At 44.3% G+C, this 13,703-nt stretch overlaps 1 protein-coding gene across 6 annotated transcripts in view; it reads right to left on the bottom strand.

The window, feature by feature from the left end:
* The window catches only part of osbpl8 (oxysterol binding protein-like 8), a 100,372-nt gene that overhangs the window by 77,565 nt on the left and 9,104 nt on the right, over positions 1-13,703 (bottom strand). Inside the window, exon 2 of one of the 6 annotated variants that reach the window (XM_039792120.1) lies at positions 6,143-6,192. The exons of the other annotated variants lie outside the window; for them this stretch is intronic. The gene's annotated coding sequence lies outside the window, so the exon portion shown is untranslated. The remainder of the gene's footprint in view (positions 1-6,142; positions 6,193-13,703) is intronic. 6 annotated transcript variants of the gene reach the window in all.

The following is a 13,703-nucleotide window of genomic DNA, read 5'->3' as shown; positions in this document are numbered from 1 at the left end:
GTCATAGTTCGATTATGTTTACTGTTACTATAGGTGCCACGGCACATGATACCAACCGCTATGATTGTTATGACTCATATCATGTATTTGTATCAGCGTCTCCGTGTCCCAACCGGCAGCGGCAGATGGCCGCCCACCAAGAGCCTGGGTCCGTCTGAGGTTTCTGTTTGTAAAAAGGAAGTTTTTCCTCACCCCTGTCGCACCAAATGCATGCTCGTGGGAAATTGTTGGGTCTTTGTAAATCATAGTGTGGTCTAGAACTCAATAAAATTGAATTGAATGTCTTTACTCTTATCTTGCTATTTTACTGTCTAATTATTAGTGCCTATAATTATTATCTATTAATCCTTTATCATTTTCATACAAAACTGTGACTTTGGGCACGTTGGAGACTCTGCTTCACTTAATAAACAATGGTCTCTGCTATGACTCTATTGTCTTCACTTTCTCCCACACTTTACTGACACTCTGCCCCTACTCACAAGCTGGCACATAATGTGTTTCAGCCGGACCACAGCAGTCTGTCAGCTAAGAGCTGTGAATCATTGCCAAAGATAGAGGGCAAACGCACACGGAATCCTAAACTTGTGGCTTGGCAGTGGCCCCAAAACAAAGCCGGAAACACCGGCTGAGGGGTTTCTCCACAGATCCAACAGATGGCAGGGAACCTGTTGGATGTTTGTAGTTCACAAATTTTCCGATTTACACTCCAGTTCATTAATACTAATAATCGGGGTGCAAACATTGTGGAATTAAATCCCCCTTCCAATACCATAGATAGAGCCACTTGACCAGGCATGCCAAAACACATATTTATTATTATTCACGTTACAGCGCTTTACTTAGTTTAAAATAGGGGGGGGGGGGAGAGATACATTTTGTCTCTAGAAAATAATTCAGCAGAGGCAGGGATATATAGAAAATCCCACGCACCCTGCTAATAATAACAACAATAATAGGATGTGTTGATATGCATCACTGGCAGCAAAAATAGCCATCACATCTTGAACATGATCTCAGTCTTGCTGAACAGAACCAGTGCCACAAGAAACTTGGACTGAGGGAAACCAAAACCTTTTTCACCTTTTTTTGTGCTGCATATTTTGAGAGACAAAGGCTATGATGGCTAAGTGGATTATATGAGACAATACCAGACACAGAATCCCTGGCATTAAGTACAACTGAACCCCCTCAGAGGTAATTTATGTCATATACCTCTGAGTCTTAATGCTGGCTTGGAATATAATAATAATAAGTAAAAAATATATACAGTACATAAACCTTATAATTTAGCAGTTTTGAATATGAGTCAATTTTCAATTAGGTCTTCACTAACTGTAGTTTGACAAATATTACACATAACAAAATGTGATGCATTTAAGTTTGTTTTTAAAATCAGGATGTTTTACAAAAAAAAAAATACATAACAGAAAATGCTCTGTTTGACGCTTATGAGAACCAGAAAAATATATGTTTAGATCTGCAGATTGTTTTTGGATTAACAGTAGAGCTCAGCCTAAGGGCGGGCAAGCACAGCAATCATTTCAGGAGCCTAAGCTGATTGTAGTGATGTTGCTGTCCACTCTCAAAAGGCGAGGCAGCTCTCTGACAGCCAGAGAGGCAGATCTATAGAGGCCCATCACTGCTGAGTGTTTGGGGAAATGTGTTAGTGGTTAAGTGAGACATACAGCGTGTGCCACGATGCTCATAGATGACTGATAAAAGCAAAGCATGAGATTGAAACAATGTCCCATGTTGGTCCCGGATATGTTGCCCACTTCAGTAAGAAAATTCAAACAGCAAACCAAGCACAGACAATTGTGATTTCGGTTTATGTCTGAGGATTCAAACTCTCCTTGAAGCGACTGCCAGCCACTCCGATAATTTCTAAACAAGGTCTCTACTCTATTACCTCCACCCGTGCTCAGTGATGACCGAGCTTTTAGGATTCTAACAGCAATCTCTCACAGCAAAGGCTTCATTTTCAAGATGTTCAAAAGGAAAAGTTCCGAATCTGTGCAGTTGTTTAATATATCATATATTGTGAGTTTCTCATCCTGTGTACATGCTGAAATCCTCTGTTGAAATGTGCTATATAAATAAACGATGACTTGATTCTATTTCTGAATGTTGCCCATAACACCAAACCAGCCTAAAATATCACCACTGTTTGCTAATACATTGCTGACTGCCTGCTTCTTTGACTGTGCTGGCTCCACAGATGCCAGATACTTCAGCCTCAGGCTAAGTTTTATCAAGACTTACAATATCAACATGACTCAAGCTCAATCTGGGGCGTGACAGGACCAACTATGGGAAAGAAGGGCATGACTCACCACATGCTCTGCCTGGGAGCAAATGGCTGAATACTATTGCTTAACAAAAAGGTCTACAGCCATACTAGCGGCTCTGTGAGGCTGTACTTTGGCATGCTAACAAGCTCACAGTGACAATGCTAACATGCTGATGTTTACCATGGTCAACGTCTTAGTTTAGCGTGTTCACAGGCTATCATTTGCTAACTATTGCACAAACTAGAATTATATTTCATGTCCTCACCAACACAGCCCCTGGCAAGTTTTTTTGGAAATCTGAACACCTACGTAGAAAAGTGCATCTTCTGTGCAAATCACTCTACAAACACAAATTACAGCTAATTATTACAATTGGAAACAGCCATCACCACTTCACCTCCTTTGAGCTCATATACATTACAGACAGCGCTGAAATGTACTTGGCATCGGGGTTTTTTAAAGATAAAATAGCCCAAGCAGGCTAGATTTAATTTCCTGTAGAGACATATGAAACATGATACTATACTACAAGTGTCAGCTTGTCAGGAATGAGAGGCTGATGGACAAACTTTAAAAACGTAAAAGAATGCTCTCTATGGAAATGTCGCAAGTCGTGTGGTCCAATAGAATCTTCTGCCTGTCCCAGTTTGGTGCTGTGCTCAGGGGGAGACATCTTTAAACAGAATTAATCCATGTAGGTCAGGGAGTGAGAAATATTAATCAACCATGTAAGCAGAGGGAAAGCATTGCCTTGCTAGGCCACAGAGAATCCAACACTGTTTCACCAGAATAGAAATCACTTTTAACCCTCCCCCCCCCCCGACATAGAAATATTAATTTCCGTGAAAAAAATCTATAGAAATCTGATACTGCACATGTCATGTAGGAATACAGAGACTCATGCAAGAAGTAGGATTACTTTCAATGAAGACACAATGTAGGACAAAACAATTACAGATAACTCTACGGTTTAGAAACAAAATAGAGACCAGCAGATCTCACAATATTGCAGAAATATCATCTGGCAGCCATTCCTGTAGCACAGATTAAATCTCATCCCTGAATAGATCCCGTTTTCATAAAGATGCCTTTACATAATTTCTGTCCCCTCCACATTAAGCATCTGGGAGCACCCTGAAGGTTTGGCTGGAGAGTGTATCCTGTACACCCAGAAGGCAGAAATAATATGACAACAGTCTTTTATGAGGCAGGTTGACTCACTTGGAAGCCTTGCGCTGGCTTCAGTTGAGCCAAATCTCACCAGAAATAACTTGAGGAAATGTGGAAAAATAGTCTTTGGGTTATTTCCCTACTTTCTATAAAAGTACTGTTGGCTCCAACCTTTAAAAGGTCCCATGACATGGTGCTATTTGGATGCTTTTATATAGGCCTTAGTGGTCCCCTAATACTGTATCTGAAGTTTCTTTCCCGAAATTTAGCCTTTGTGCAGAATTACAGCCACTAGAGCCAGTCCCACAATGAGCTTTCCTTAGTATGTGCCATTTCTGTGTCTGGGCAAGGTGGAGGGGGGGGGGGGCCTTGACCAACTGCCACTTTGCTCATTTGAAAGCCATGATGTCTCTCTCTCATGGAAGGGCCAAATTATCTGGGTGGGCAAAGCAGAGAAAGGGGAGGTAATCTTGCTCCTTATGACCTCATAAGGAGAAGATTCCAGATCGGCCCATCTGAGCTTTCATTTTCTCAAAGGTGAAGCAGGATACCCAGGGCTCGGTTTACACCTATCACCATTTCTAGCTACTGGGGGACCATAGGCAGGCAGGGGGAACGCATATTAATGTTGAAAAACCTCATAAAAGGTGAAATTTTCATGCCATGGGACCTTTAAGAGAGACAAGGGTGTCCTTCAAATCCTGACTTGCACCATGCCAGTTTGTGCTGGATGGGCATGATTTCTAATCTATTTCATTTCAGCACCCAAAATGACAGGTGTGTCAGTAAACATATGTCTTTTTTACTTCACTGAATCCAAATGTAAACAGTAGAGCCTGATCAATACTGATTTTTAAGGCCAATGCCGATATCAATACTGGGAGAGTTCTGATAAGTTGCTTTGGATAAACACATCAGCTAAATGAGATGTAATGTAATAATGATATATCGGTTAAAAATAATTTTCCAAGAGGCCAAAAAATGTCAAACAGCTGGGCAAGGCAGTATTTGGAAAATAATACTTTAACAGGACGTTCAAGCTCATGTCCTGGTGACTATTTTCAGCAGCAGATTAATACACATGTGGCGCTGTAGTGAGTATTTCCAGCAGCAGGACGGTGTTTGTGGGACTGAGCCGAAATAAACTACAGTGTGTGTGCTTCCGATGGAACATGTCACCCAGTGCAACAGTATTGGTTAATTGATGTGCTTTCAATATTTTTTGGACAACAGTGAAGCTCTATGGCTCAGAGGAATAAGATACATCAAGCTTTGAATACACAAACAATAATTGTTAGTAGGATACATTAATTGTTTTGGTCATTTTGGGGGATATGTTGACAATAAGAGAAATATAGAATATCACCAGACGTGTCTTTTAACATGTTTATAATGAATTTAACGTTTCTAGTTCATCTTTGTACAGCTCATCCTTAATAATAGCTGTTAGGAAAGCATCTGCTGCTACACTTCCGTCCATGGTTTGATCACAAACTGATTAGATATCTCCCAGCCCTTGCCACTGAAACAGTGCTCCTGTGATGCTTTAATATCTCTGACAGCAAAGTTTCCCACATGACCGAGAATCTTTCTATAGGGAATATCCCTACAATATAATCCCTTATTGTGGGAGAATGGCATGTGGAGCACCAGCAGCAAGTGTGTCACCTTGCAAAATCAAAACTGTATTACGCTAAAATGCAAGGTGACTCGGCGCTCGCCAACATCCACATATCTGATCCACCATAGCGACAGGTGCATGGAATGCTGATGAGCTCGATGAAAAGGTCTGAACTCCTGTGGTGTCAAGGAGACTGTGGTGACCTCGGAGTGTTCCATCCCTTTATAGGAGAAACACTGCGGCTGCTCGGCTTTCTATCCGACTGTTGGACCATAACGAACAGCACAAAACAATCCCTGCTACAGAGAGGAAAATCAGAGAGAACAGAGGGAGCCACAGCTCCACTACAGAGCTGCACAGTGAAAATGTGTATGACGCACACAGCCCGAGCTGAATAGCATGTGTCTGCTTCTGTGTGTGTGATACCTCTTACATAACAGGAAAGAGAGAAAAGATGGGAGGATGAGATGTTAGCACATTCCGCCTGAAGATCGTTATTATTATTGTGCATTTTAAAGGATTTGTGGACATCACAAGGAAGTTAAAAAGGACAAAAGTTACAGCGGCAAGACAACATTCCTGTGACCCAAAAATAACCTTTTAAGAATAAAGTGAACAGGGGGGGGGGGGCAAACTGGAAGACGGGATCGAAATCATCATCTCTACGTGATCTGCCAGCAGTAGCTGGACGAATATGAAATCACCTCCTCGTCTCAGCCTTGGGTTTTTCGACAGCAATCTGCCGACGGTCACCCCGAGACAAATTCTCGGTAGCTACCCCGGTATCAGGACACATCATCAGGCTGTAGTGTGATGTGACCTCAATGTGTTAGCATCTGCTACCCTAATGGAGCCTTGCTACACACACATACACAGCATGAAAACAGCCGAAAGAAGCCTCAAGAGTGAGATTATTCACTCAGGAACATAAACAGACTTTTATCCTGATCAAGTGCAGGCGATGTTTAACCACACAAACACAGACACATGGAGGCAACAGGGCTGATGCAGCATGCACATGTGCAAGAGAGCACAGAGAGGTGAATGGAGGACCTACCTCATGTAGCTTGGGTAGCAGAAAGCACCATTACATTCACAACACAGCCTCTGACAGGAGGACGAGAGAGAGAGAGAGAGAGAGAGACATATGACATCACCATATTTTTCTTCCTCCTCCACTGAAATGTAGACTAGTGCTGCAGGGCTGCCGGTGTCGGCGGCAGAGCAGCAGTGAGAGCTCCCTCTGTGTGTGTGCAATAACAGAGGAGTAAGCTATCAGCATTCCCTGCTGGATGTGACCTCAATGTATTATAGTCTACAACCCTATCACACACACACACACACACACGAGCTGCAAGATTATTCGATTAATCAGTAAGTTGTCAACTATTAAACTAATCGTCAACTATTTTGATAATCGATTAATCGGTTTGAGTATTTTTTTTATAAAATAAAAAAGTAAATATTCTCTGATTCCAGCTTCTTAAATGTGATTTTTATTTTATTTTTTACACTCCGCTATGACAGTAAACTGAGTATCTTTGTCGACAAAACAAGACATTTCAGGACGTCATCTTGGGCTTTGGGAAACACTGATCCACATTTTATGACATTTTATAGACACCACACGCATGCACGCGCGCGCTTCTATGAAAGCAGTAACTGAAGCCGAGTGCCGTTTTAGCTACAGGGACATCCGACCATACAGAGCTTTTGAAAATACCAAATTCAGAAGGATGATACTGACCCAAGAACAGAGGTAAACAAATGCCCACTCAGCAGCAATGAATAATTCATCCTCCTCAGGGACTAGCTTATAAATGTTATCCAATGTGTTGTCCAATGTATCACTGCCTGTGTTGTTTGTAGGGCTTTTCTGAATCAGTATTCAGTATTAACATTGTTTTTAAGTGTTCTTTGTCTCCTTTGTATTTTCATTAGTGCTGTGTGGTCTCATGTCCCTGTAAATGAAACAGCACCAACTTCAATAACTGCTTTCATAGAAGCACATCACTGTGTGTGTGTGTGTGTGTGTGTGTGTGTGTGTGTGTGTGTGTGTGTGTGTGTGTGTGTGTGTGTGTGTGTGTGTGTGTAACATGCAGGATGTATGTGTTCCTGTACGGTTATGTGTGGTGTATTAGTCCAGCTGCAGGGGAAACATGCCGTTGACAAAAAGGAGCCAGCTGTGAGTGTGTGTCCAGAGGGAAGAAAGGGCAGATCTGAGGTCATCAGAAATACTGGGAAAGGACTCTGCTACACACTTACACAAACATGCACGGACAACAAGAACATACTGTATCATTGCACTGCATATCCGTGGGCGTTTGGATAAAGACAACATTTCAGTGAATCAGTGAGCTCACCAGGTAGACTGATCAAATGATAAATCAGAACAAAGCACCTTACAGCATACTGAGTGCATCATGTATTTTAAGCAAATAAAGCCCTTCACCCCCTTTATTATTTAGTCCTTCACGACCTAAAAACCCTTACTGTGTAAAATTCCTCAAACACGACACTCAACATCTTGTCTTGAAAATCTATCAAATGCCCTTTTTTGACACGTACAGAGACATCTCCTGAGTGTAATCTCCTCAATAGAAAACAACATTCTATCTCCCTCTCTCCCATCATCCCTCCAGAGATAGATGCATCATATTAAAGTGAATTACACAGCTGTATGGAGCTTGAAGCCGCTGGTGAAGCATCAGCCGGAACTGGCCTGTCTGCTTGCCTGTGGGCAGCAGAGGCTGTAGAGCCAGGCTGCAGCAACTTGGCTATCTAAGACAGCAGCGGATGATCAGGCATGATAAGAAACACAGACCACCCATCTCTGGACATAAATGTAGACTAGATTGTAGTTCTGATTTTAACAGAAGAGTGCATGAAATAGCCAGAATCAGGTATGGCTTTATGCGATTGTTGGTCAGCTACAGCAGTTCACCAACTAACGCTGACGATCCACTTTTGCGACACGACTGAAGCGTGGTGTCGCTAAAGTTTCCTGAGCATTTTTGTAGTAGGACGTCTACAACAAAGGACCTTCCCCCAGCCTCCCCTGTGATCTACGTCTATTGGATAGTCGCGTCGCGTTCAACGGATTATATACATAATAAAAGACTGGGGGAGCTCGTCTGACCTTACTGGATAGGGCACAAGTCCTGACCGTGTGAGGAGATTACGCCACTGCAGTTAAAAGTCATCTTCAGTTGGAATAATGAGAATGAAGACAGTCACAAAGCCCAAAGACTTGGAATGTGGAGCGTGTAAAGTGTGAGTTCTGCTAGAGTTCGAAGTGAGATGGAGTACAGAGCACAGCCATAGGCTTAATTCTCCAACAATACCTTCAAGTTAAAAATCTCTTTGCTGAAGAAAGAGGCCATCTTTTCCACAAATACCAGCAATTATCTGCCAAATCCCTGCCCAGCGACTCAGTACAGCTTGCACAACATGAATACAAGGTGGAGACATGGGCCCACAAAGATAACTTATCTAGACAAACTGTTCAAACAGAGGCTGGAGAACAGAGGCTTTGAGACAATGCTAAAATGTTGATAAGAACAGCACCAAAAGTAAATAAAAGAGATAAAAGTAGAACTTTTAAATCATGTCATCTCAAAAGAACGGTTTTGAATTGAATCATGTTCAGCCAAGTGATCAAGGTAAAGTCTTTAATGGACATAAAGATGCAGAAACATAATTTTATAACTTCTTTATTTATATAAATTATTCCCCACTAGCGCTCCCAGAATGGAGAGTTACTTGTGGTTCCTAGAATCTCCAAAAGTCAAACGGCAGCCAGAGCCTTCAGCTATCAGGCTCCTCTCCTGTGGAACCAACTCCCAGTTTCGGTTTGGGACAGACAATATAGGCAATATATGGCTATTATAAAGACATCGATATATGAGGCTAGATATCGTCTTAAATTCTCCATCCATCCATCCATCCATCTTCGTCCGCTTATCCGGTGTCGGGTCGCGGGGGGAGCAGCTCCAGCAGGGAACCCCAAACTTCCCTTTCCCGAGCCACATTAACCAGCTCCGACTGGGGGATCCCAAGGCGTTCCCAGGCCAGGTTGGAGATATAATCCGTCCACCTAGTCCTGGGTCTTCCCCGAGGCCTCCTCCCAGCTGGACGTGCCTGGAACACCTCCCTAGGGAGGCACCCAGGGGGCATCCTTACCAGATGCCCGAACCACCTCAACTGGCTCCTTTCGACGTGAAGGAGCAGCGGCTCTACTCCAAGCTCCTCACAGATGACTGAGCTTCTCACCCTATCTCTAAGGGAGACGCCAGCCCCCCTCCTGAGGAAACCCATTTCGGCCGCTTGTACCCTGGATCTCGTTCTTTCGGTCATGACCCAGCCTTCATGACCATAGGTGAGGGTAGGAACGAAAACTGACCGGTAGATCGAGAGCTTTGCCTTCTGGCTCAGCTCTCTTTTCGTCACAACGGTGCGATAAATCGAATGTAATGCACCCGCTGCGCCGATTCTCCGACCAATCTCCCGCTCCATTGTCCCCTCACTTGCGAACAAAACCCCAAGGTACTTGAACTCCTTCACTTGGGGTAAGGACTCATTCCCTACCCGGAGAAGGCATTCCATCGGTTTCCTGCTGAGAACCATGGCCTCAGATTTAGAGGTGCTGATCCTCATCCCTACCGCTTCACACTTGGCTGCGAACCGATCCAGTGAGTGCTGAAGGTCACAGGCCGATGATGCCATCAGGACCACATCATCTGCAAAGAGCAGCGATGAGATCCCCAGCCCACCGAACTGCAACCCCTCCCCACCCCGACTACACCTTGATATCCTGTCCATAAATCAAACAGGATTGGTGACAGAGCGCAGCCCTGGCGGAGGCCAACCCTCACCTAAAACGAGTCCGACTTACTGCCGAGAACCCGGACACAGCTTTCACTTTGGTCGTACAGAGATTGGATGGCCCTGAGAAGAGACCCCCTCACCCCATATTCCAGCAGCACCTCCCACAGTATCCCGTTGTTCCCACGACCAGGACGGAATCTGCATTGTTCCTCTTCAACCCAAGGTTCGACTATCGGCCGAACCCTCCTTTCCAGCACCTTGGAGTAGACTTTACCAGGGAGGCTGAGAAGTGTGATACCCCTGTAATTGGCACACACCCTCTGGTCCCCCTTTTTAAAAAGGGGAACCACCACCCCGGTCTGCCACTCCTTTGGCACTGTCCCAGACTTCCACGCAACGTTGAAGATGCGTGTCAACCAGGACAGCCCCTCCACACCCAGAGCCTTGAGAATTTCTGGACGGATCTCATCAATCCCAGGGGCTTTGCCACTGTCCACAGTTGTTTGACTACATCAGTGACTTCCGCCTGGGAAATTGACAATGATCCCCCATCATCCTCCAGCTCTGCCTCTAACATAGAGGGCGTATTAGTCGGATTCAGGAGTTCCTCAAAGTGCTCCTTCCACCGCCCTATTACCTCCTCAGCTGAGGTCAACAGTGTCCCAGCCTTACTGTACACAGGTTGGATGGTTCCCCGCTTCCCCCTCCTGAGGTGGCGAACAGTTTTCCAGAAGCACCTTGGTGTCGACTGAAAGTCCTTCTCCACGTCTTCTCCAAACTTCTCCCACACCCGCTGCTTTGCCTCTTTTACGGCAGAGGCTGCAGCCTTTCAGGCCCTTCGGTACACTGACACTGCCTCCGGAGTCCTCTGGGATAACATATCCCGGACAGACTCCTTCAGTCGGACGGCTTCCCTGACCACCGGTGTCCACCACGGTGTTCGTGGGTTACCGCCCCTTGAGGCACCTAAGACCACAGCTCCTCGCCGCAGCTTCAGCAATGGAAACTTTGAATATTGTCCACTCGGGTTCAATGCCCCCAGCCTCCACAGGGATGCACGAAAAGCTCCGCCGGAGGTGTGAGTTGAAAGTCTCTCAGACAGGGGCCTCCTCCAGACGTTCCCAATTTACCCGCTCTACCCGTTTGGGCTTACCAGGTCTGTCCAGAGTCTACCCCCACCCCCTGACCCAACTCACCACCAGATGGTGATCGGTTGACAGCTCCGCCCCTCTCTTCACCCGAGTGTCCAAAACATATGGCCTCAGATCAGATGAAACGATTATAACATCGATCATTGACCTTTGGCCTAGGGTGGTCTGGTACCAAGTACACTTATGAGCATCCCTATGTTCGAACATGGTGTTTGTTATAGACAATCCATGACTAGCACAGAAGTCAAACAACAAACAACCACTGTGGTTTAGATCAGGGATGCCCTTCCTCCCAATCACGCCTCTGTGTGTGTCTCCATCATTGCCCACGTGCGCGTTGAAGTCCCCCAGCCGAACAATGGAGTCCCCCACTGGAGCTCCATGCAGGACTCCACTCAAGGTCTCCAAGAAGGCCGAATACTTCGAACTCCTGTTTGGTGCATATGCACAAACAACAGTCCGAGTTTTCCCCCCCACAACCCGCGGGCGTAGGGAGGCGACCCTCTCGTCCACCGGGGTAAACTCCAACGTAGCGGCGCTCAGCCAGGGGCTTGTGAGTATCCCAACACCCGCCCGGCGCCTCACACCCTGGGCAACTCCGGAGAAGAAAAGAGTCCAACCCCTTTCCAGGAGTAGCCTATGGTTCCAGAACCGTGTGTGTAGAGTGCGTAGAGATAAGCCCCACCAGATCTAACCGGTAGCGCTCCACCTCCCGCACCAGTTCCGGCTCCTTCCCCCACAGAGAGGTGACGTTCCACATCCCCAGAGCCAGCGTCTGCTACCCGGGTCTGGTCCGTCGAGGCCCCTGACCTTCACTGCCACCCAAGTGGCAGTCGTAAATTCTGAATATTGTAATATTGTGATATGACACAAGTGTTGTCTTTTCCTGGTTTTAAAGGCTGCATTGCAGTAAAGTAATGTCATTTTCTGAACTTACCAGACTGTTCTAGCCGTTTTATTATTTGCCTTTACCCACTTAGTAATTATATCCACTATATTAACACAATAACAACAATAGCAAAATATACACAATAATAATATATAAATATAATAATAATAATAATAGTGCTGCTGTCAGTTAAACGCGTCATTAACGGCGTTAACTCAAACCCATTTTAACGGCGACAATTTTTTTATCGCGAGATTAACGGTATTTTTAGCCTAGCAAACTCTGTAGTTTTCACATGCTGTTGCAACAACTAGTAACGTTAGAAAAACTACAACACCACACTGGATCTAGCTAAACCGGAAACAAAACAGGCACGCCGCGCACACTTGTTTGGGCTTGCGAGCCGGCCAAAGACTAGTAGGCTAACGTTACGTTTTGAGTGGATGGTGAGCGCGAGACGCCGAAATGGATGCCAATAAGATTCTGAATGGAAAGTCTACTTTGCCAAATGGTTCCATTGACAAGACCCAAGTGATGTATGTGTTTTGTCGTTGTGAACTGAGCTATCATCGCAGCACGTCCAGTCTGAAATACCACTTGATGGCCAAGCACACAGCTGATGCCAATTATCCGCCCCCCTCGTCAAAGCCAGGCGACAATGGATGACTTCAGACCATAGACTGTACATTAATATTAACAGTCTATGCTTCAGGCAGAAGCACATGGATACCACAACTAAGAACAAACATCTGCATAAAGCAAGCCAATCCACATTTTCATGTTGATAAGAGCATTAAAATGAGAAAAAAAAATAATGGGACAAAAACAAATCAAGGATTTAGAAAATGTGCGATTAATTGCGAGTTAACTATGACATTAATGCGATTAACTGCGATTAAATATTGTAATCGTTTGACATCACTAAATAATAATAATAATAATAATAATAATAATAATAATAATAATAATAATAACACACAATATTGTTTATTGTTTATCAAAACTCTGTGTGTAAATATTTTGTGAAAGCACCAATAGTCAACCCTACAATATCACTGCAATATCAACATAGATGTATCTGGTCAAAAACATTGCGATATTCGATTTTCTCCCTATTGCCCAGAACTAGCAGACGCCGTCTCCACATTTAAGATTAACCTTAGAACTCTCCTCTTTGGTAAAGCTTGGGGCTGGCTCAGGTTTGCATTGAAACAGCCCTTAGTTATTCTGCTATACGTTTAGACCGCTGGGGACTTTCTAGGACACACTGAGCTCCTCTCTCTCTCTCCATCTGTGTGCATTTCTTGCCGTGAAGATTTTCTTGTATTGTGGCGGCACCTGGATTGTGTTTGCAGCTGCTGCCATAGTACTGCTCGACGCCCTGCTACGCCCTGCACTGCTACTATTACTACTACTACTACTACTACTACTAACTACTACTACTACTACTACTACTACTACTACTACTACTATTATTATTATTATTATTATTAGCCATAGTTCAATTATCTTTACTGTTACTATAATTGCCACTGTTCATGTCATTCCATTATAACCATTGGTATAATTAGTCATATTTCTCTCTCATATTTTTTTCCCGCCGCTGTCGAACTAAATGCATGCTTTTGTGGGAATTATTGGGTCTCTCTAAATTATAGAGTATGGTCTAGACCTACTCGGTCTGTAAAGTGTCTTGAGATAACTTCTGTTCTGATTTTACACTTTAAATAAAATGTAATTTTATGAATTGA

Source organism: Perca fluviatilis, chromosome 23, assembly GCF_010015445.1.
Source record: "Perca fluviatilis chromosome 23, GENO_Pfluv_1.0, whole genome shotgun sequence".
NCBI classification, from domain to species: domain Eukaryota; kingdom Metazoa; phylum Chordata; class Actinopteri; order Perciformes; family Percidae; genus Perca; species Perca fluviatilis.
The sequence above is the reverse complement of the archived record's forward strand: the minus strand, read 5'-3'. Positions and strand labels throughout refer to the sequence as shown.